At 42.9% G+C, this 21,339-nt stretch overlaps 1 long non-coding RNA gene and 1 pseudogene across 1 annotated transcript; one reads left to right on the forward strand and one right to left on the reverse strand.

The window, feature by feature from the left end:
- Positions 1-3,551, reverse strand: LOC129837840 (uncharacterized). Its single transcript, XR_008756768.1, has 3 exons — positions 3,430-3,551; positions 3,193-3,219; positions 1-300 (listed from the first exon to the last, which is right to left on the reverse strand). It is a non-coding gene; the product is annotated as an uncharacterized LOC129837840 (long non-coding RNA).
- A 2,137-nt stretch (positions 3,552-5,688) lies between these two features.
- LOC129837573 (UBX domain-containing protein 11-like) lies at positions 5,689-20,452 on the forward strand (annotated as a pseudogene).
- The last annotated feature ends 887 nt before the right edge of the window (positions 20,453-21,339 follow it).

Genomic DNA, 21,339 nt, shown 5'->3' on the forward strand with positions numbered 1-21,339 from the left:
TGTAGATACACACATTTATTTCTGTATCTGTACGATTATCACAAGATCATTTGGGTTAAGAACTTCATGGTGTTCAATCATGGAAACGGGTCAGCTAGGGTCTACAGCACCGGTAAATATAGTAGGCCTAGTCATTGAAGCTATTGTTATTGTTGTTGCGCCCGTTCTTGAAGAAGTTCTGCAGAGTCTTGTGGAAGGAGAGCATAGCAAGGGCTACAGCAGAGTTTGAAGTAAAGCAGGTGCAACCATCAGCACCAACTGCAGCAACAACGGAAGTGCCAACGTGCTTGCCCCCGATGCCTACAGAGAAGATAGAGGGAAGAGAGAGAGAGAGACAGAGAGAGAAAGAACTGAATTTCTACACTCTTAGAAAAGGGGCTATCTAGAACCATAAAGGGTTCTTTTGCTGTCCCTGTATGAGAACCCTTTTTGGCTCCATGTAGAACTGATGTAGAACCAATGTAGAACCCAACTTACCCAACAAACCATGGTATAACCTTTTAATAACCCTATGGTGATAAGATTCTACCTGGAACCAAACAGGGTTCTCTGGGACAGCCGAAGAACCCTTTATGGGTCGGTCTTGAATTGCGGTGGCATTCACATCCAAAGAAAAAACACTTTGAAATGACAAATAGTTACACATTATACATGTTTTCTGTTTAAATTGGACTGTTTATCAGTCATAAAACCCCCTGCAAGTGCTTTATAATGCAAAACGTTATGTTTATGCATTGTTTAATGTACAGTTATAATGACATATTTTGGGGGATTTAAAGCTGTCAATCTATGTATTATTTTTTAAATCTAGAAAGTTAACAAAAGCATTACATACAGTTGAAGTCGGAAGTTTACATACACTTAGGTTGGAGTCATTAAAACTCATTTAGCAACCACTCCCCAAATTTCTTGTTAACAAACTATAATTTTGGCAAGTCGGTTATGACATCTACTTTGTGCATGACACAAGTAATTTTTCCAACAATTGTTAACAGACAGATTATTTCACTTATAATTCACTGTCTCACAATTCCAGTGGGTCAGAAGTTTACATACACGAAATTCACTGTGTCTTTAAACAGCTTGGAAAATTCCAGAACATGTTGTCATGGCTTTAGAAGCTTCTGATAGGTTAATTGACATCATTTGAGTCAATTGGAGGTGCACCTGTGGATGTATTTCAAAGCCTACCTTCAAACTCAGTGCCTCTTTGCTTGACATCATGGGAAAATCAAAAGAAATCAGCCAAGACCTCAGAAAAAAATTGTAGACCTCCACAAGTCTGGTTCATCCTTGGGAGCAATTTCCAAATGCCTGAAGGTACCACTTTCATCTGTACAAACAATAGTACGCAAGTATAAACACCATGGGACCACACAGCCGTCATACCGTTCAGGAAGGAGACGCGTTCTGTCTCTTAGAGCTGAACGTACTTTGGTGTGAAAAGTGCAAATCAATCCCAGAACAACAGCAAAGGTGCTGGAGGAAACAGGTACAAAAGTATCTATCTCCACAGTAAAACAAGTCCTATATTGACATAACCTGAAAGGCCGCTCAGCAAGGAAGAAGCCACTGCTCCAAAATCGCAATAAAAAAGTCTGACTACAGTTTGCAACTGCACATGGGGACAAAGATTGTACTTTTTGGACAAATGTCCTCTGGTCTGATGAAACAAAAATAGAATTGTTTGGCCATAATGACCATTGTTATGTTCGGAGGAAAAAGGGGGATGCTTGCAAGCCGAAGAACACCATCCCAACCGTGAAGCACAGGCGTGGCAGCATCATGTTGTAGGGGTGCTTTGCTGCATGACAGACTGGTGCACTTCACAAAATAGATGGCATAATGAGGGAGGAAAATTATGTGGATATATTGAAGCAACATCTTAAGACATCAGTCAGGAAGTTAAAGCTTGGTCGCAAATGGGTCTTCCAAATGAACAATGACCCAAAGCATACTTCCAAAGTTGTGGCAAAATGGCTTAAGGACAACAAAGTCAAGGTATTGGAGTGGCCATCACAAAGCCCTGACCTCAATCCTATAAAAAATGTGTGGGCAGAATTGAAAAAGCATGTGCGAGCAAGGAGGCCTACATACCTGACTCAGTTACACCAGCTCTGTCAGGAGGAATGGGCCAAAATTCACCCAACTTATTGTGAGAAGCTTGTGGAAGGCTACCCAAAACGTTTGACCCTAGTTAAACAATTTAAAGGCAATACTACCAAATACTAATTGAGTGTATGTAAACTTCTGAACCATGGGAATGTGATGAAAGAAATAAAAGCTGAAATAAATCTTTCTCTCTACTATTATTCTGACATTTCACATTCTTAAATTAAAGTGGTGATCCTAACTGGCCTAAGACAGGGGAATTTTTACTAGGATTAAATGTCAGGAATTGTGAAAAACTGAGTTTAAATGTATTTGGCTGAGGTGTATGTAAACTTCCGACATCAACTGTATATTGTACTTATCAATAAAAACAAAACAGGCTATTACAATTTTTACAAATATAATACGTGTCCTTAAGTTTTATCCCCATTGGTGTAACCACCTTGAAAATCACTCATTACAAAGATTTACAAGGACCTTGCATTGACCTCCAGTGGAAAAGTGTTGCACTGGAAAGGTCTATATTAAATACAATTATTAGCTAATCACACCCTTTTAGTGTCTCATACATTTGAGGATTCCATTGATCATTTGGTGTGTCTAAATAGAGTAATTGGTGTTACAAATGTTAAATGAAGGGAAATTACACTGTGAGCAAAATTATGAATCAAAAACACTTTGGTCAATTATTTTTAACATTTTAATGACCTTAGATTCGAGCATCTGTGCCCTCCATTTTCGAAAATCCTCAATTACCAAAATGTTGCCATTGGAGTTACCGTCACTGGTGTAACTACTCCTGCTGGTGGCACGATGTTACCATAATAGTAAAACATTATTAAAAGTCATTAAGGTACCATATTAGTTCATTTACAATGGGAAGATGTACCCAATACATTTAATTAAAAAAAATAGAGAAAAGTTATTTTTTTTCCCCCAAAATGCCACACCCAAATAACACCGCAATTCAAGAACAACCCTTATGGTGGGTAGGCCTATAGACACTTTCTTAGTTTACAATTCTCCTCTCTATCTCCAATTCACTGATTAGCTCAATCAATTTGTAAAAAATGGGAATACCTTGCCAGAGGCGCTGGTTTCATTCACCTGAAAGATGAAGGACATAGGACCATTTTAGACATTTCACAACACTTTAGGCTGTTACCTAAATGTTAACACAATACCTGGAAACTAATCACCACAAGTTGGTGCTATTGATGCTATGTATACAATTTCTGACCTCTACATTGCTGAACTCTACAATGAATGTTTAATCTCTACTTAATACTTTACTAATACTGATATGTTGGTTCTTACCTTGGCCTTTGGAGGATTCCCTTCCGTGGCCTCTGTGAACACAGCAAGCACCAGCAAGATGAAGACAGCACAGAACAGAGCTTTGTTCATGTTGAAGAGGGTTGAGTCTCTGAACAGCAAAAGTGTATCTGTGTCTATTTCAGCTAGAAGAGGATGGGTCTGAAAGGGGTGGGTGCACCATGACTGCATGTGCACAAGAACAGACATTTGTTTTACAGTCATGAATGAGCAGTGTAAATTCACTTTAATAGGGCCTACAAATTATTTGGCACGAATGAAACAGATGGGTATTTTTCTATTCTTCTATTTTTCCATATAGGTCGATAGCCTATTTATTGTATCGTGTTGCATTGTATTGTAGGTTATTGTATTGTGCTGTTATGGTTTGTATAGCATGCCTAGTATGTGGTCTGATCTAGGGCTAGGTGTGTGACAACTTTTGAACTAAAAGTAGACTGATGTTTGGATACATCGTTCAATTCATGTCAAGGTTTGTCGATGGCTGATTACAAGGTCATACTTTGAATTGCAATGTATCACTTTGAATTACAACGTATCCCTTTGGCGGGTGCCTCACGGCTGGAAAGAGGGAGTATTGAAATCTGGAACCAGCAACGAGCCACTGAAATGTCACGATCCACGTTAACAATCGCAATCAACTCCAAACAATCATTTAGTAATAATATTCCAACCTACAGAATCTAGAGCCATTCACTTGTAAGTAATCATAAATTCATTGCATGGCAAATAAAAGTTACTTTCGTTTATTGAGTTTAATAACTGAAACAAGTGTAGACACTCAGGACATTTATTTTGCGTTTTTAGCTGCTATGTGCTTGCACGTCAACCATGTCAATGTCAGCCAGGTGCTCATAAATATTGAGTTTTTTTACATTCGTTGTTGAATCACAAAATGACCTCTGTAAACTAGTCTGCTAGCCATTTGCGCATCCTATCGAACCCAAGTGTTTTATGAATGTCAGGAGATGAGCTCACCACTTTCAATGTTGGGGAAAACCCGACAGGGGGGGGGGGGGGGGGGGGGGGGGACATATTACAAATCATTTGTAGACTGCAAATTGACCACAAGAAGATATACTATTTTACTAATCATAATAATTTCAAACCTTGCTTACATTTGTATATACTGTAATGAAACAGCAGGGAGCAGGTCTCGAACCCTCGACCTTCTAGCCCGAGGTCCGGCGCGCTATCGACTGTGCCGCAAAAGCATGCTCAAGCGGCAGAGTCGATTTCCGCGCTTACAAACCCAGGGTCGTTACACTACTCCCTCCTTTCAAAGAGCGCGTCCTCGCGCTAGCTTGCGACTTTACGTCTTACAGGAACGCGCTCACCGGCCAAGCACACGCACTGTCGTGGATGCGAGGTCCGATCCCACTTCTGACACCAATGTAATGAAACAGCAGGGAGCAGGTCTCGAACCCTCGACCTTCTAGCCCGAGGTCCGGCGCGCTATCGACTGTGCCGCAAAAGCATGCTCAAGCGGCAGAGTCGATTTCCGCGCTTATAAACCCAGGGTCGTTACAATACGATCACATATCTCTCTATGGTGCGTGGGAATACTTTGGAATAGATTTCCCAAATGAAAATCACTTGGAGCTGATTTGCTGGTGTTTTTAGTCGTTTATGAACAACAACAAAAATAAAAAAACATTTTAGTATTATTTATTGCTCATAAAACTTGGATGGCCAAATAAAATCACCCACGGGCCGAATTCGTCCAGCGGGCCGCCAGTTGGGGAATCCTGCCATAGTCTAACTATGAGATATCCAATGATTTGAAACCTATGCTGCCTCTGAATTTAGTTCTTTAAAAACCTGGGGTCATTCTGTTTTTTTTTTAAATTTTCTTATTTTTTCTTTAGAATATGAAGCTACTCTGCTGAATGATGTATCTACTTTGAATCACCCTACGCCTCAGACTCAAGCCACTGATATTGCCTGTCCTTCCAAATCAAAGGCCAAACAAAGGAAAAGCAACTCCTTTTGTATGTTTCTTTGATGTCCTTGCAACTTTCCCTGTGCTGAAATATTCACAACCACAACCAACGTCACATCCGTCATGTTCGAAATAAGTGCAGTGAACACATACAATTTCGATAACACTGGAAATCTCATGCATGGTTGTTAGATTTGTATGTTGTGTGCATGGACCACAAAATAAAGTGTCTCATTTTCCTAATACAGCACTGTGGTCACAAATGTGGGTTTCAAAAAAGACAGCTTGGGTTTCTGATAATGGACAGTAACAAACAGAGTGTTCTCAGAATGAATAACAATGTATGCATCACTGTGCCATAAGACGCTTTGGGGGAAGAAAAAAAACGTCTTCCGAGTGTCATACCGAGTGCCTTTATTATACAGGCAGTGCGCTGCCTGATCTAGTGAATTCTGACTGAACCCTACAGGTGCACCCCTTAGTGATTTTGAGCTAATGCCCTCCATGATACAGAGGCTGACCCTTCACCAAGGTGAAGACCCAAGCCCTGGACGTTGACCACAAGGGGAGCCAAGTACGACACACCTTCAGACATACAAATTACATTGTACATTACATTTGAGTCATTCAGCACACACTTATCCAGAGCGACTTTCCGGTGCAATCGATGGAAAAAAACGGTAACAACTTTGCATGAGCTCCTGTGACAAGGGTTTTGATCTGAAATTAACCTCAACCACATCAACCTCTGTGATCCTCCGCAACAACCAATCAAAAGCATGCATTTTAAAGGAAAGCTGAACCACAGAATGCTGATGAAGTTGTACATACAGGATGCCTGTCGTACAAGTGTTAAGTCTACACATATTCCTGCTACAGTATGTGTGAGCAGTAGCTAAACGGTGCCGGTAAATGTTTTCTACACAAAGTCTGCCAAACGTGTGAATGTGTGGATGTTGCATTGGTATTCTATAGTTGACCTTTGTTCCTTATAGTTTGCTTGACAAGAGATTCCTTATACTATGGATTGCTTAAGAGACTTCTCATATATTGAATGACAAGATAGTTATTATAGTTTGTATGATGAGATAATAAGAGACCTGTCACGTTCCTGACCTTGTTTTCCTTTTGTATAGTTGTGTTTAGTGGGTCAGGACGTGAGCTGGGTGGGCAGTCTGTGTTGTTTGTTCTATGTTAAGTGTCAGGTTTAATTGACCTTGTATGGCTCTCAATCAGAGGCAGGTGTTTTACGTTTTCCTCTGATTGAGAACCATAAATAGGTAGGTTGTTTCACATTGTTTGTTGTGGGTGGTTGTCTTCCGTGTCTGTGTATGTTGCACCACACGGGACTGTTTCGGTTTGTCGTTCGTGTATGTAGTCTGTTCCTGTTTGTGCGTTCTTCGTATATTGTAAGTTCTCGAGTCCAGGTCTGTCTACATCGTTTATTTGTTTTGTAGTTTGTTGAAGTGTTTTCGTGTTTCGTCTTTCTTTAATAAACTTCATTATGTCATATAACAACGCTGCGCTTTGGTCCAATCCCTACTCCTCCTCTTCGGACGAAGAGGAGGAGAATGATCGTTACAGAACCACCCACCAAACAAGGATCAAGCAGCAGGGAAAAGGGCAGCAACAGCAGAAATCCCAGGACTCCTGGACATGGGAGGAGATCTTGAACGCAGAAGGACCCTGGGCACAGGCTGGGGAGTATCGCCGCCCCAAAGCTGAGCTGAAGGAAGCGAAAGCTGAGTGGCGGTGATATGAGGAGGCAGCAAGGCAGCGCGACAGGTACGAGAGGCAGCCCCTTAATTTTTGGGGGGGGGGGGAGCTAGAGAGGAGTGTGGCTAAGCCAGGTAGCAGACCTGAGCGCACTCCTCGTGCTTATTATAAGCAACCCGTCACTGGTCAGGCACCGTGTTATGCGGTTAAGCGCATGGTGTCGCCAGTGCGTGCCCATAGCCCGGTGCGCTTTAGGGCAGCCCCCCGAAAGTGTCGTATGAGTGTGGGCATCCAGCCGGGGCGTGTTGTGCCTGCTCAGCTCGTCTGGTCTCCGTTGCAGTTTCGGTCCAGGGTATCCTGCGCCGGCTCTGCGTGCTGTGTCTCCAGGGCGCTGGGAGGGTGCAGTGCGTCCTATGCCTACGCTTCGCTCGTACCGGGCAAATGTGGGAGTGGAGCCTAAGGGAGAGGTGCGCGTAGTAGGCACTAGATCTCCAGTGCTCATCCACAGCCCGGTTCAACCTGTGCCTGCACTCTGGAGGGTACGGGCTGGAGTAGTATTCCAGCCTGGGGGAGTGGTGCCAAGGCTGCGCACCAGAGCTCCAGTGCTCCCTCACAGCCCGGTCCTTCAGGTGCCTCTTAACATCAAGCCTCCTGTAGGTCTCTCCAGCCTGGTGGGTCCTGTGGCAGCCCCACGCACCAGGCTGTCTCTCCGTCTCCTCCCTACAGGTGTGCCAGTCTGCCCAGAGCCGCCTGCACTGCCAGTCTGCCCAGAACTGCCCGTCTGTCCCGAGCCGTCAGAGCTGCCCGTCTGTCCCGAGCCGTCAGAGCTGGCCGTCTGCCCAGCGGCGCCTGAACTGCCTGTCTGCCCAACGGCGCCTGAACTGCCCGTCTGCCCAACGCCGTCTGAACTGTCCGTCTGCCAAGCGCCGCATGAACTGCCCGTCTGTACTGAGCCGTCAGCCAGCCATGAACAGCCAGAGCCGTCAGCCAGCCATGACCAGCCAGAGCCGTCAGCTAGCCATGACCAGCCAGAGCCGTCCGCCAGCCATGACCAGCCAGAGCTGTCAGCCAGCCATGACCAGCCAGAGCCGTCAGCCAGCCATGACCAGCCAGAGCCTCAGTCCGGAGCCGCCGTCCCTCAGTCCGGAGCCGCCGTCCCTCAGTCCGGAGCCGCCGTCCCTCAGTCCGGAGCTGCCGTCCCTCAGTCCGGAGATGCCCCTTATCCCGGTGATGCCCCTTAATTTAGGTGGGTTTAGTTGGAGGGTGGTCATTGGGAGGGGGATACGGAAGCGGGGAGTGACTATGGTGGTGTGGGGACAGCGTCCGGAGCCGCCACCGTGGACAGATGCCCACCCAAACCCTCCCCTTGAGGTTGAGTTTTGCAGCCGGAGTCCGCCTCTTGGGGGGGGGGGGGGGGGGGGGGGGGGTTAATGTCACGTTCCTGACCTTGTTTTCCTTTTGTATAGTTGTGTTTAGTGGGTCAGGACGTGAGCTGGGTGGGCAGTCTGTGTTGTTTGTTCTATGTTAAGTGTCAGGTTTAATTGACCTTGTATGGCTCTCAATCAGAGGCAGGTGTTTTACGTTTTCCTCTGATTGAGAACCATGTATAGGTAGGTTGTTTCACATTGTTTGTTGTGGGTGGTTGTCTTCCGTGTCTGTGTATGTTGCACCACACGGGACTGTTTCGGTTTGTCGTTCGTGTATGTAGTCTGTTCCTGTTCGTGCGTTCTTCGTATATTGTAAGTTCTCGAGTCCAGGTCTGTCTATATTGTTTTGTAGTTTGTTGAAGTGTTTTCGTGTTTCGTCTTTCTTTAATAAACTTCATTATGTCATATAACAACGCTGCGCTTTGGTCCAATCCCTACTCCTCCTCTTCGGACGAAGAGTTTACAATTGGCTCATTCATCCCCCTCCTCTCCCCTGTAACTATTCCCCAGGTCGTTGCTGCAAATGAGAACGTGTTCTCAGTCAACTTACCTGGTAAAATAACGGTAAAACTAAAACTAAACTAAACAGCACATTCAGAAAGTATTCAGACCCCTTGACTTTTTTCACATTTTGTTACGTTACAACCTTATTCTAAAATTTATTAAATTGTTTTTTTCCCTCATCTACACACAATACCCCATAATGACAAAGCAAAAACAGGTTTTTCGAAATGTTTGTAGAAAATACTTTATTTACATAAGTATTCAGACCTTTTGCTATGAGACTCGAAGTTGAGCTCAGGTGCATCCTGTTTCCATTGATCATCCTTGAGATGTTTCTACAACTTGATTGGAGTCCACCTGTGGTAAATTCAATTGATTGGACATGATTTGGAATGATTTCTAAAGTTTTCTAAATGATTTCTAAAGTTTTGCAAATGTATTAAAAATATAAGTATTCAGACCCTTTGCTATGAGACTCAAAGTTGAGCTCAGGTGCATCCTGTTTCCATTGATCATCCTTGAGATGTTTCTACAACTTGATTGGACTTGATTTGGAAAGGCACACACCTGTCTATATAAGGTCCCACAGTTGACAGTGCATGTCAGAGCAAAAACCATGTCATGAGGTAGAAGGAATTGTCTGTAGAGCTCCGTGACAGGATTGTGTCGAGGCACAGATCTGGGGAGGGGTATCAAATGTCTGCAGCATTGAAGGTCCCCAAGAACACAGTGGCCTCCATCATTCTTAAATGGAAGAAGTTTGGAACCACCAAGACTCTTCCTAGAGCTGGCTGCCCAGCCAAACGTTGGAGAAGGGCCTTGGTCAAGGAGGTGCCAAGAATCCGATAATCACTCTTGAACTCTTTGGCCTGAAAGTCAAGCATCACGTATGGAGGAAACCTGGCACCATCCCTACGGTGAAGCATGGTGGTGGCAGCATCATACTGTGGGGATGTTTTCAGTGGCAGGGACTGGGAGACTAGTCAGGATCAAGGGAAAGATGAACGAAGCAGAGAGATCCTCGATGAAACCTCCAGAGCGCTCAGGACCTCAGACTGTGGCGAAGGTTCAGCTTCCAACAGGACAACAGCCCTAAGCACACAGCCAAGACAATGCAGGAGTGGCTTTGGGACAAGTCTCTGAATGTCCTTGAGCGGCCCAGCCAGAGCCCGGACTTAAACCCGATCGAACGTCTCTGGAGAGACCTGAAAATAGATGTGCAGCGATGCTCCACATCCAACCTGACAGAGGTTCAGAGGATCTGCAGAGAAGAATGGGAGAAACTCCCCAAATACAGGTGTGCCAAGCTTGTAGCGTCATACGCAAGAAGACTAAGGCTGTAATCGCTGCCAATGGTGCTTCAACAAAGTACTGAGTAAAGAGTCTGAATACTTACATAAATGTGATATTTCAGTAAAAAAAAAATATTTATACATTTTCTACAATTTCTAAAAACCTGTTTTTGCTTTGTAATTATAGGGTTTTGTGTGTAGATTGATGAGGGGGAAAAAAGCAATTCAATCTATTTTAGATTAAGGCTGTAACGTAACAAAATGGGGAAAAAGTTATTTCAGCCTATCGTATATCTCATACAGTTCTGGAACCACAGAGCTCCAGTCACAACACACATGATTCCCAATCTGATCCTCAAACCATCATGGTCACCTAATAATCCCCAGTTTACAATTGGCTCATTCATCCCCCTCCTCTCCCCTGTAACTATTCCCCAGGTCGTTGCTGCAAATGAGAACGTGTTCTCAGTCAACTTACCTGGTAAAATAACGGTAAAATAAATAAAATAAATAAATAAAATAGGTCTAGTATTCATATATTTATAGAAACACAGCCCCATGTAGGCCTATACAGTGTTCTCATCGCCATGGTGATACAACGGAACAATGTTTTCGTTGCAATGTTTTTTTTGGTCCTCAGCTAACAGTTTGGTACATTGCACAGACATGGATGGGCCGCACTGTATTGAAAGCCATGGAAGCACGAACCTGTGTCTGTGTGATTCACAATATATCTTACGAAGTCAGTGCTTGTCCAATTTAGACTTGAACTTTTCTACATACAGTATAACATAGAAGTTGAGTTGTGGTGGTTGACTCATATTTAAGTCTGTTCTAAATAGTTTAGTTCACCTCTTAAACCAATGTCACTGAAAAGTTTTTTTTATTTAATTCACAGTGGGTTTTTTAACCACTCAGTGGTTTCTGGATGAGTACGGCATGATCTAGGGTGCAGAAAGGAGTTCAACACAACAGGAAGTAAAGGAAGCTGAGCAGACCGAGAGCTCTGAGGGGGGGGGGGGGGGGCAGCCAGGTAAAGAAACCAGGGCCGTATTAAATGCTGAACCTTATGTTGCAGATAGACATTTAACCAGGAAAAGCCCATTGAGACCCAGTGTCTCTTTTTCAAGGGAGACCTGACCAAGAAAGCAGCAACAATTATTACATTACATAATAAAAACATATACAATACAACATGATCCAGCCTAAAAAAAAGCATTTACACTCCTCTGTAACAGAGTCTCCCGTCAATATTTTACATTCGTTCAGTGGCACTAACATATCTAGATGAAGCATGGATTGTAGATTATTCCATGAGTCTGGTGCACAAAAAGAGAAGGCAGTCTTGCCTAATACTGTGAATGTTCTGGGGACTTTTAGTAGCAACCACCTAACAGACCGGGTATGGTAACTGCTGGTGGTGAAGGAGACCAGAGTACAGAGGTAAAGAGGGAGTTTACCCAAAAGGGCTTTGTAGATGAACACATACAAATGTATCTTTCTGCGCATATAAAGTGAGGTCCAACCTACCACTTGGTACAATGGTGGGTAAGTGACTTGGCATTTGTAATAAAGTGCAAGGATGCATGATAAACAGAGTCCAGTCTCTGTAAGACAGAGGAGGTTGCATATACAACAAGTCACCATAATCAATTACAGAGAGAAAAGTGGACTGAACAAGTTTCTTTCTAGCCATAAGCGGGAAGCAAGTCTTATTACGAAAATAAAAACCCAGTTTCAATATAAGCTTTGTCACAAGATTATCCACATGAACTTTAAAGGACAACTTGTCATCCAACCAAATACCTAGGTATTTGTAGGATGACACTTTTTCAATGGTTAAGCCACCAGATGTGACAATGCTAACCTTCTATGGCAGAGTTCTAGCGCTGGTAAAGGTCATGAATTGAGTTTTTTGTACATTCAAGACCAGTTTGAGACCACAAAGGGAAGCCTGCAGTGACTGAAAAAGCAGTTAATAGAGCTGCTAAGATTCCCTATTCTGACAGTCATATTCTTTCTACGTGATACATTTCTATCTGAACATGCTGTAGCAGTACACCCTCCTTAACAGGCAGCCCCAGTACTCAGTAACCCACTAATCCTCACCTTAGGCCTGACTTTCAATATACACGTGAAGTGAAACCTAATCAAATCACATCTTCAAACTGTCATTTCCAACCGTACAAAGCAGCTGCCAAACAACACCGAAGAGTGGTTTCTTTCACGACTTTGATGTTTTTTTCAATGCAGCAGTAGAGTTTTACAGAGCTGTGCTCATGTGATGCCGGGTGGTTTTCAAACAGAACATCTTTAATTATGCATTCACTTATTATGGTGGCCTGTGTTTTGCAGAGACCTCTGTGGCCAGGAGAAACATCCAGATGAACTTTGACCTGGTGCTCCAGAACATCCAGCAGTTGAACATCCTGGCTGGGGAGGGAGAGTCCTTCGTCAGGGTCACGTCCAGAGGGGCACAGCTGGCCCAGCAGCACCTCATTCCACTAAGACTCTACAGCAATGGCATCTTCATGTTCAATGGGCCCTTCCGCTCTTACCAGGAAGCCAGCACACAGGTACAGACAGAGGCTGTATAGGGAATACTCGCTACACTCTGACTGGCTAGTCAGTACATAGTCTCAGCACCCAGAACCAAATCAGCTACTGTTAAGGCTATTACGAGAGAGTACAACATACCTAGACCAGGCCCTGAAACAGCCTAGATAGTTGAACCAGACATGGCTTTAAATACATTTTCACTGAAATTCTTTGATTTCAATGTTTCCATATATTGTCTCTCTCTCAGATTGTAGCAGACAGAATAACTAAGTACAGAAAGATCCGTTTGGATCTCAGTCCAGTGTGTCTGATACCCTGCCGCTCATGACTTTACAGCAGTGCATGCAAGACCTGATGGACGGACACTTCCCTTCTGAGCTGCAGGACAGGTTTGCAGATGGGGTGCCCTTTCAGGTGCGTGTGTGTGCTTTGTGTGCACGAGTGAATTTCAAATGTGCTTACGGTAGGAAAACTGACTACATGGACAATGTATTTCCTGTTTGTTTTGTGTTGAGTAGTGGCACGTCGTCTTTTTGTGTACACAGGTACACGACAGGCGAGAGGAGGAGTTCCAAGAGAGGCGACCGTGGGCGGAGTTCCCTGGGATGGGGCAGGCTGTGGTTGAATGCACAGAGGGGGAGAAATCAACAGACAGTCTAGAACACCTTACTGTGCCGTCTCCCTATGCACAATACTTTCACTTCCACCACTAGGGGGCCTTGTGGGACCTTGTGACAGAGGAGACCCTGGAAGAGGGACACACATTTGCTAATGTGGGTTATGAACCTGTTGTCTCCTACTGTAACTCAGGTTGGAGTTGCATGAGACTGATCCCTCCCCCCAACTAGGCCCGTGATGTCACCACACTGAGGGTGAAGTCAGAGGAGGGCGAGCACACCTACATCATGAAAATGCACTTCTCAGAGACCATAGGTCACCTGCACCAGTATCTGGACAAGCACAGGTGGGTTGGGAGCCATTACCACAAAATGCTGTGCAGAGTATTTTGCCCAGGAAGTCCATCAGGTTCACAGTACTTCATCTTAGTCACAGTGACTTTTGGGTCATGTTAATCTCGGACACCCAGAACTAAAATCTTGCATACCGCAAAAATGGAAGAGGCAAATGGAAAAGGGAGAAGGCAAGGAACTTGTCTGTCGACCCTGCATTAAAAACCAAAATAGGTTCAAGAAAATTGTGATAAATAAAAAAAAGTACACCAGTTTCATTTAAGGACCAAAAAATTGACAGCTGTGCCATACGGATTGCAAAATAGTTGCAAAGAGATTTTCAATGTACCTGGCACATGGTTTATGAACTGATACACAAAACGTCACCAGACTCAAAACTGAAAAGTTTTTCAATTTAAATTATACAAAATTCTTGCAACCAATAGAATAGTATATACAGTGCCTTCTGAAAGTATTCAGACCCCTTGACTTTATCCACATTTTGTTACATTACAGCCTTATTCTAAAATGGAATAAAAAAAAATGTACACACAATACCCCATAATGACAAAGCGAAAATAGGTTTTTCTAAAGTTTTGCAAATGTATTAAAAATATAAGTATTCAGACCCTTTGCTATGAGACTCAAAGTTGAGCTCAGGTGCATCCTGTTTCCATTGATCATCCTTGAGATGTTTCTACAACTTGATTGGACTTGATTTGGAAAGGCACACACCTGTCTATATAAGGTCCCACAGTTGACAGTGCATGTCAGAGCAAAAACCAAGCCATGAGGTGGAAGGAATTGTCCGTAGAGCTCCGAGAAAGGATTGTGTCGATGCACAGATCTGCGGAAGGGTACCAAAACATTTCTGCAGCATTGAAGGTCCCCAAGAACACAGTGGCCTTCATCATTCTTAAATGGAAGAAGTTTGGAACCACCAAGACTTCCTATAGCTAGCCACTTGGCCAAACTGAGCAATTGTGGGAGAAGGGCCTTGGTCAGGGAGGTGACTAAGAACCCGATGGTCACTGAAGGAGCTCCAGATATCCTCTGTGGAGATGGGAGAATCTTCCATAAGGACAACCATCTCTGCAGCACTCCACCTATCAGGCCTTTATGGTAGAGTGGCCAGACGGAAGCCACTCCTCAGTAGAAGGCACATGACAGCCCGCTTGGAGTTTGCCAAAAGGCACGTAAAGACTACATGAGAAACAAGATTCTTTGGTCTGATGAAACCAAGTTTCAACTCTTTGGCATGAATGCCAAGCATCATGTCTGGATGAAACCTGGCACCATCCCTACGGTGAAGCATGCTGGTGGCAGCATCATGCTGTGGGGATGTTTTTCAGCGGCAGGGACTGGGAGACTAGTCAGGTTTGAGGGAAAGATGAATAAAGCAAAGTACAGAGAGATCCTTGATGAAAACCTGCTCCAGAGCGCTCAGGACCTCAGACTGGGGCGAAGGTTCACCTTCCAACAGGAAAACAACCCTAAGCACACAGCCAAGACAATGCAGGAGTGGCTTCGAGACAAATCTCTGAATGCCCTTGAGTGCCCAGTCAGAGCCCGGACCGGACTTAAACCCGATCGAACATCTCTGGAGAGACCTGAAAATAGCTGTGCAGTAATACTCCCCATCCAGCCTGATAGGAGAAACTCCACAAATACAGGTGTGCCGTCATACCCAAGAAGACGCAAGAATGTAATTGCTGCCAAAGGTGCTTCAACAAAGTACTGAGTAAAGGGTCTGAATACTTATGTAAATGTGACATGTTTATTTTTCATAAATTAGCAAACATTTTGAAACCTGTTTTTGCTTTGTCATTATGGGTTATTGCATCACAAAATGTGGAAAAAGGTCTAGGGGTCTGAAGCCACTGTATATGATGGATACAACCATCCCAGCTCTTCAGATTTTGCTGCGAAGACACAGAATCATTACATAATTTATTTTGGTACTGTCCATATGTAGCTTGTTTTTGGTCGCAGGTTCAGGAATTTACCTGGTGTTAACTCTGCAAATAGCACTACTGGGTGATCTGAAAAGTCATTGACAACCGATCAATTGTATAAAATATATAAATATCTTAGCAAAAATGTTTCTCTTTGATTTACAATCTGTAGAAACTATGAGAATAGAAAGGTTCAGTACTTTTTTGAAACGTCACAGCACAATTGAAAAATATATGGCAAATAGAAATCAAAACTAGATGGTGTTCAAATATTTATATTGGGAGGGGTTGAGGGTAGCTGAATGGTGGGACTAAAAATAACAGAAAAAACAAGAAAACTCATGTAAAATATACTGTGTCCATAAAATGTATATACAGTAGGTTCAGAATTTTTGTGAAACATAACAGCACAGTTGAAAATATACAGTACCAGTCAAAAGTTTGGACACACCTACAGTTGAAGTTGAAAGTTTACATGCACCTCATCCAAATACATTTAAACTCAGTTTTCACAATTCCTGACATTTAATCAGTAAAAATCCCCTGTTTTAGGTCAGTTAGGATCACCACTTTATTTTAAGAATGTGAAATGTCAGAATAATAGTAGAGAGAATTGTTTATTTCAGCTTTTATTTTTTTCATCGCATTCCCAGTGGGTCAGAAGTTTACATACACTCAATTAGTATTGCCTTTAAATTGTTTCACTTGGGTCAAATGGTTCGGGTAGCCTTCCACAAGCTTCCCACAAAAGGTTGGGTGAATTTTGGCCCATTCCTCCTGACAGAGCTGGTGTAACTGAGTCAGGTTTGTAGGCCTCCTTGCTCACACACGCTTTTTCAATTCTGCCCACACATTTTCTATAGGGTTGAGGTCAGGGCTTTGTGATGGCCACTCCAATATCTTGACTTTGTTGTCCTTAAGCCATTTTGCCACAACTTTGGAAGAATGCTTGGGGTCATTGTCCATTTGGAAGACCCATTTGCGACCAAGCTTTAACTTCCTGACTGATGTCTTGAGATGTTGCTTCAATATATCCACATAATTTTCCTCCCTCATAATGCCATCTATTTTGTGAAGTGCACCAGTCCCTCCTGCAGCAAAGCACCCCCACAACATGATGCTGCCACGCCTGTGCTTCACGGTTGGGATGATGTTCTTCGGCTTGCAAGCTTCCCCCTTTTTCTTCCAAACATAGCAATTGTCATTATGGCCAAACAGTTCTATTTTTGTTTCATCAGACCAGAGGACATTTCTCCAAAAAGTACGATATTTGTCCCCATGTGCAGTTGCAAATCGTAGTCTGGCTTTTTTATGGAGGTTTTGGAGCAGTGGCTTCTTCCTTGCTGAGTGGCCTTTCAGGTTATGTTGATAAAGGACTCGTTTTTACTGTGGATATAGATATAATTGTACCTGTTTCCTCCAGCATCTTCACAAGGTCCTTTGCTGTTGTTCTAGGATTGATTTGCACTTTTCACACCAAAGTACGTTCATCTCTAGGAGACAGAATGCATCTCCTTCCTGAGCGGTATGACAGCTTTGTAGTCCCATGGGGTTTATACTCGCATACTATTATTTGTACAGATGAACGTGTTACCTTCAGGCATTTGGAAATTGCTCCCAAGGATGAACCAGACTTGTGGAGGTCTACATTTGTTTCTGAGGTCTGGGCTGATTTCTTTTGATTTTCCCACGATGTCAAGCAAAGAGGCACTGAGTTTGAAGAAAGACCTTGAAATACATCCACAGGTACACCTCCAATTGACTCAAATTATGTCAATAAGATTATCAGAAGATTCTAAAGCCATGACATTTTCTGGAATTTTCCAAGCTGTTTACAGGCACCATCAACTTAGTGTATGTAAACTTCTGACCCGCTGGAATTGTGATACAGTGAATTCTAAGTGTAATAATCTGTCCATAAACAATTGTTGGTAAAATTACTTGTGCCATGCACAAAGTAAATGTCCTAACCGACTTGCCAAAACTATAGTTTTTAACAAGAAATTTTGAAAAACGAGTTTTAATGACTCCAACCTAAGTGTATGTAAACTTCCGACTTCAACTGTGTGCATATATTAATAATTTATATATTTTAAGGATAACATATACAGTACCAGTCAAATGTTGACATGGGTTTTCTATATTTGTACTATTTTCTACATTGTAGAATAATAGTGAAGACATCAAAACTATGAAATAACATATGGAATCATGTAGTAACCAAAAACGTGTTAAACAAATAAAAATATATTGTAGGTTCTTCAAAGTAGCCACCCTTTCCCTTGATGACATCTTTGCACACTCTTGGCATTCTCTAAACCAGCTTCATGAGGCAGTCACCTGGAATGCATTTCAATTAACAGGTGTGCCTTGTTAAAAGTTAATTTGTGGAATTTCTTTCTTTATGCGTTTGAGACAATCTGTTGTGTTGTGACAAGGTAGGGGTGGGATACAGAAGATAGCACTATTTGTTAAAAGACCAAGTCCATATTATGGAAACAGCTCAAATGAGCAAAGAAAAATTACTTTCCATCATTTAAGACATGAAGATCAGTCAATATGTAAAATTAAAGAACTTTGAACATTTCTTCAAGTGCAGTCGCAAAAACCATCAAGCGCTATGATGAAACTCGCTCTCGTGAGGGCCGCCACAGGAAACTCAGTCCCAGCGTTACCTCTGCTGCAGAGATTAAGTTCATTAGAGTTACCAGCCTCAGAAATTGCAGCCCAAATAAATGCTTCAGAGTTCAAGTAAGAGACACATCTCATCAACTGTTCAGAGGATCAGGCCTTCATGGTCAAATTGATTCAAAGAAACCACTACAAAAAGGACACCAATAATAAGAAGAGACTTGCTTGGGCCAAGAAACACAAGCAATGGACATTACACCAGTGGAAATCTATCCTTTGGTCTCACGTGTCCAAATTTGAGATTTTTGGTTTAACCGCCGTGTCTTTGTGAGACAGAGTAGGTGAACAGATAATCTCCGCATGTGTGGTTCCCACCGTGAAGCACGGAGGAGGTGGTGTGATGGTGTGGGGATGCTTTGCTGGTGACATTGTCAATGATTTATTTAGAATTCAAGGCACACAGCCAGCATAGCTACCACAGCATTCTGCAGTTATACGCCATGATCCATTCTGGTTCGCTCTTAGTGGGACTATCTTTTGTTTTTCAACCCGGACAATGACCCGACACACCTCCAGGCTGTGTAAGGGATTTATGACCAAGGAGGAGAGTGATGGCGTGCTGCATCAGATGACCTCGCCTCCACAATCCCCCGACCTCAACCCAATTGAGATGGTTTGGGATGAGCTGGACCGCAGAGTGAAGGAAAAGCAGATCAACAAGTGCTCAGCATTTGTGACGCTGGTTGAAAGAATGCCAAGTGTGTGCAATGCTGTAATCAACGCAAAGGGTACTTTGAAGAACCTACAATATATTTTGATTTGTTTAACACTTTTTTGGTTACTACATGATTCCATATGTGATTTCATAGTTGATGTCTTCACTATTATTCTGCAATGTAAATAAATAGTAAAAACAAAGAAACCCTTGAATGAGTAAGTGTCCAAACTTTCGACTGGTAATATGTATATATCTATATAAAGTAAATGCAGACAATTACATTGATTGTGGCTTCTATTTGCAATATTAAAGCTGATCCACGTCCTACATTGAAAAAATAATAATTCGAGGGAGACGTGCTAGAAAATGTACCAACGAGGCTAGTGAAGTATGCACTCCTCTAAATGGGGAATCGCGATTTGTCCAAATGATCAGTGACAATCTGCATACCAGAACTAAGTCGCATCCCAGTCTGTTTGACATGTTATGAAAGCCCAGTCCTGTGCCATCACTATCAACTCTCTCTCTCCCCTCACAATTTCAGATGGACAGATGCCCCAGCATGACATCAGTGCGTTCCCACAGCGCTGGTACAGTGAGGACTCTCAGACACTCCTCTCCTGTGGGCTCACTCCCAATGCTGCTCTGAACTAAGCCAGGCCCACCTCAATGACAGAACAACAATCGCCCTGTCGCTCTCCTCGTGGTTATGAAATACTGTATTTACTTTCATAAGCATGTATATTCAGATCTGATAGGGATGTCACACTAGGGGGTGCCAACACTTACATACAGAACTATCCTTTTCAGGATCATGACATGGGAAAAATCCTAATTTCCATAGGAATACTTGCATAATTATTGATGTGGATGCAGATAATTCACCTTGAACCATGACTGCTTACAAAGGTAGTTAACGAAACAACGGTGCACGAGCAGCACCGCAGATGAGCAAGATGCAAGACGGCAGGGCGGGGTAGGCTAGTGGTTAGAGCGTTGGGCTAGTAACCAAAAAGTTGCAAGTTCGAATCACCGAGCTGACAAGGTACAAATCTGTCGTTCTGCCCCTGAACAAGGCAGTTAACACACTGTTCCTAGGCCGTAATTGAAAATAAGAATTTGTTCTTAACTGACTTGCCTAGTTAAATAAAGGTAAATAATAAAATAGACTTCGCTCTCAGTCACACAGTGTATGGGCATGGGTTTGCTTCACTCGCTTATGTGGTAGCTAAGGGATCAAAATAGCAGAGATCTTATGTGGTAGCTAAGGGATCAAAATAGCAGAGATCTTATGTGGTAGCTAAGGGATCAAAATAGCAGAGATCTTATGTGGTAGCCAAGGGATCAAAACAGCAGAGATCAAAATAGCAGAGATCTTATGTGGTAGCTAAGGGATCAAAATAGCAGAGATCTTATGTGGTAGCTAAGGGATCAAAATAGCAGAGATCTTATGTGGTAGCTAAGGGATCAAAATAGCAGAGATCTTATGTGGTAGTTAAGGGATCAAAATAGCAGAGATCTTATGTGGTAGCTAAGGGATCAAAATAGCAGAGATCTTATGTGGTAGCCAAGGGATAAAAACAGCAGAGATCTTATGTGGTAGCTAAAGGATCAAAATAGCAGAGATCTTATGTGGTAGCCAAGGGATCAAAACAGCAGAGATCTTATGTGGTAGCTAAAGGATCAAAATAGCAGAGATCTTATGTGGTAGCTAAGGGATCAAAACAGCAGAGATCTTATGTGGTAGCTAAAGGATCAAAATAGCAGAGATCTTATGTGGTAGCCAAGGGATCAAAACAGCAGAGATCTTATGTGGTAGCTAAAGGATCAAAATAGCAGAGATCTTATGTGGTAGCCAAGGGATCAAAACAGCAGAGATCTTATGTGGTAGCTAAAGGATCAAAATAGCAGAGATCTTATGTGGTAGCCAAGGGATCAAAACAGCAGAGATCTTATGTGGTAGCTAAAGGATCAAAATAGCAGAGATCTTATGTGGTAGCCAAGGGATCAAAATAGCAGAGATCTTGTGGTAGCCAAGGGATCAAAACAGCAGAGATCTTATGTGGTAGCTAAAGGATCAAAATAGCAGAGATCTTATGTGGTAGCCAAGGGATCAAAACAGCAGAGATCTTATGTGGTAGCTAAAGGATCAAAATAGCAGAGATCTTATGTGGTAGCCAAGGGATCAAAACAGCAGA

The sequence above is a fragment of the Salvelinus fontinalis genome, chromosome 38 (assembly GCF_029448725.1).
Source record: "Salvelinus fontinalis isolate EN_2023a chromosome 38, ASM2944872v1, whole genome shotgun sequence".
Taxonomy (NCBI): Eukaryota; Metazoa; Chordata; class Actinopteri; order Salmoniformes; family Salmonidae; genus Salvelinus; species Salvelinus fontinalis.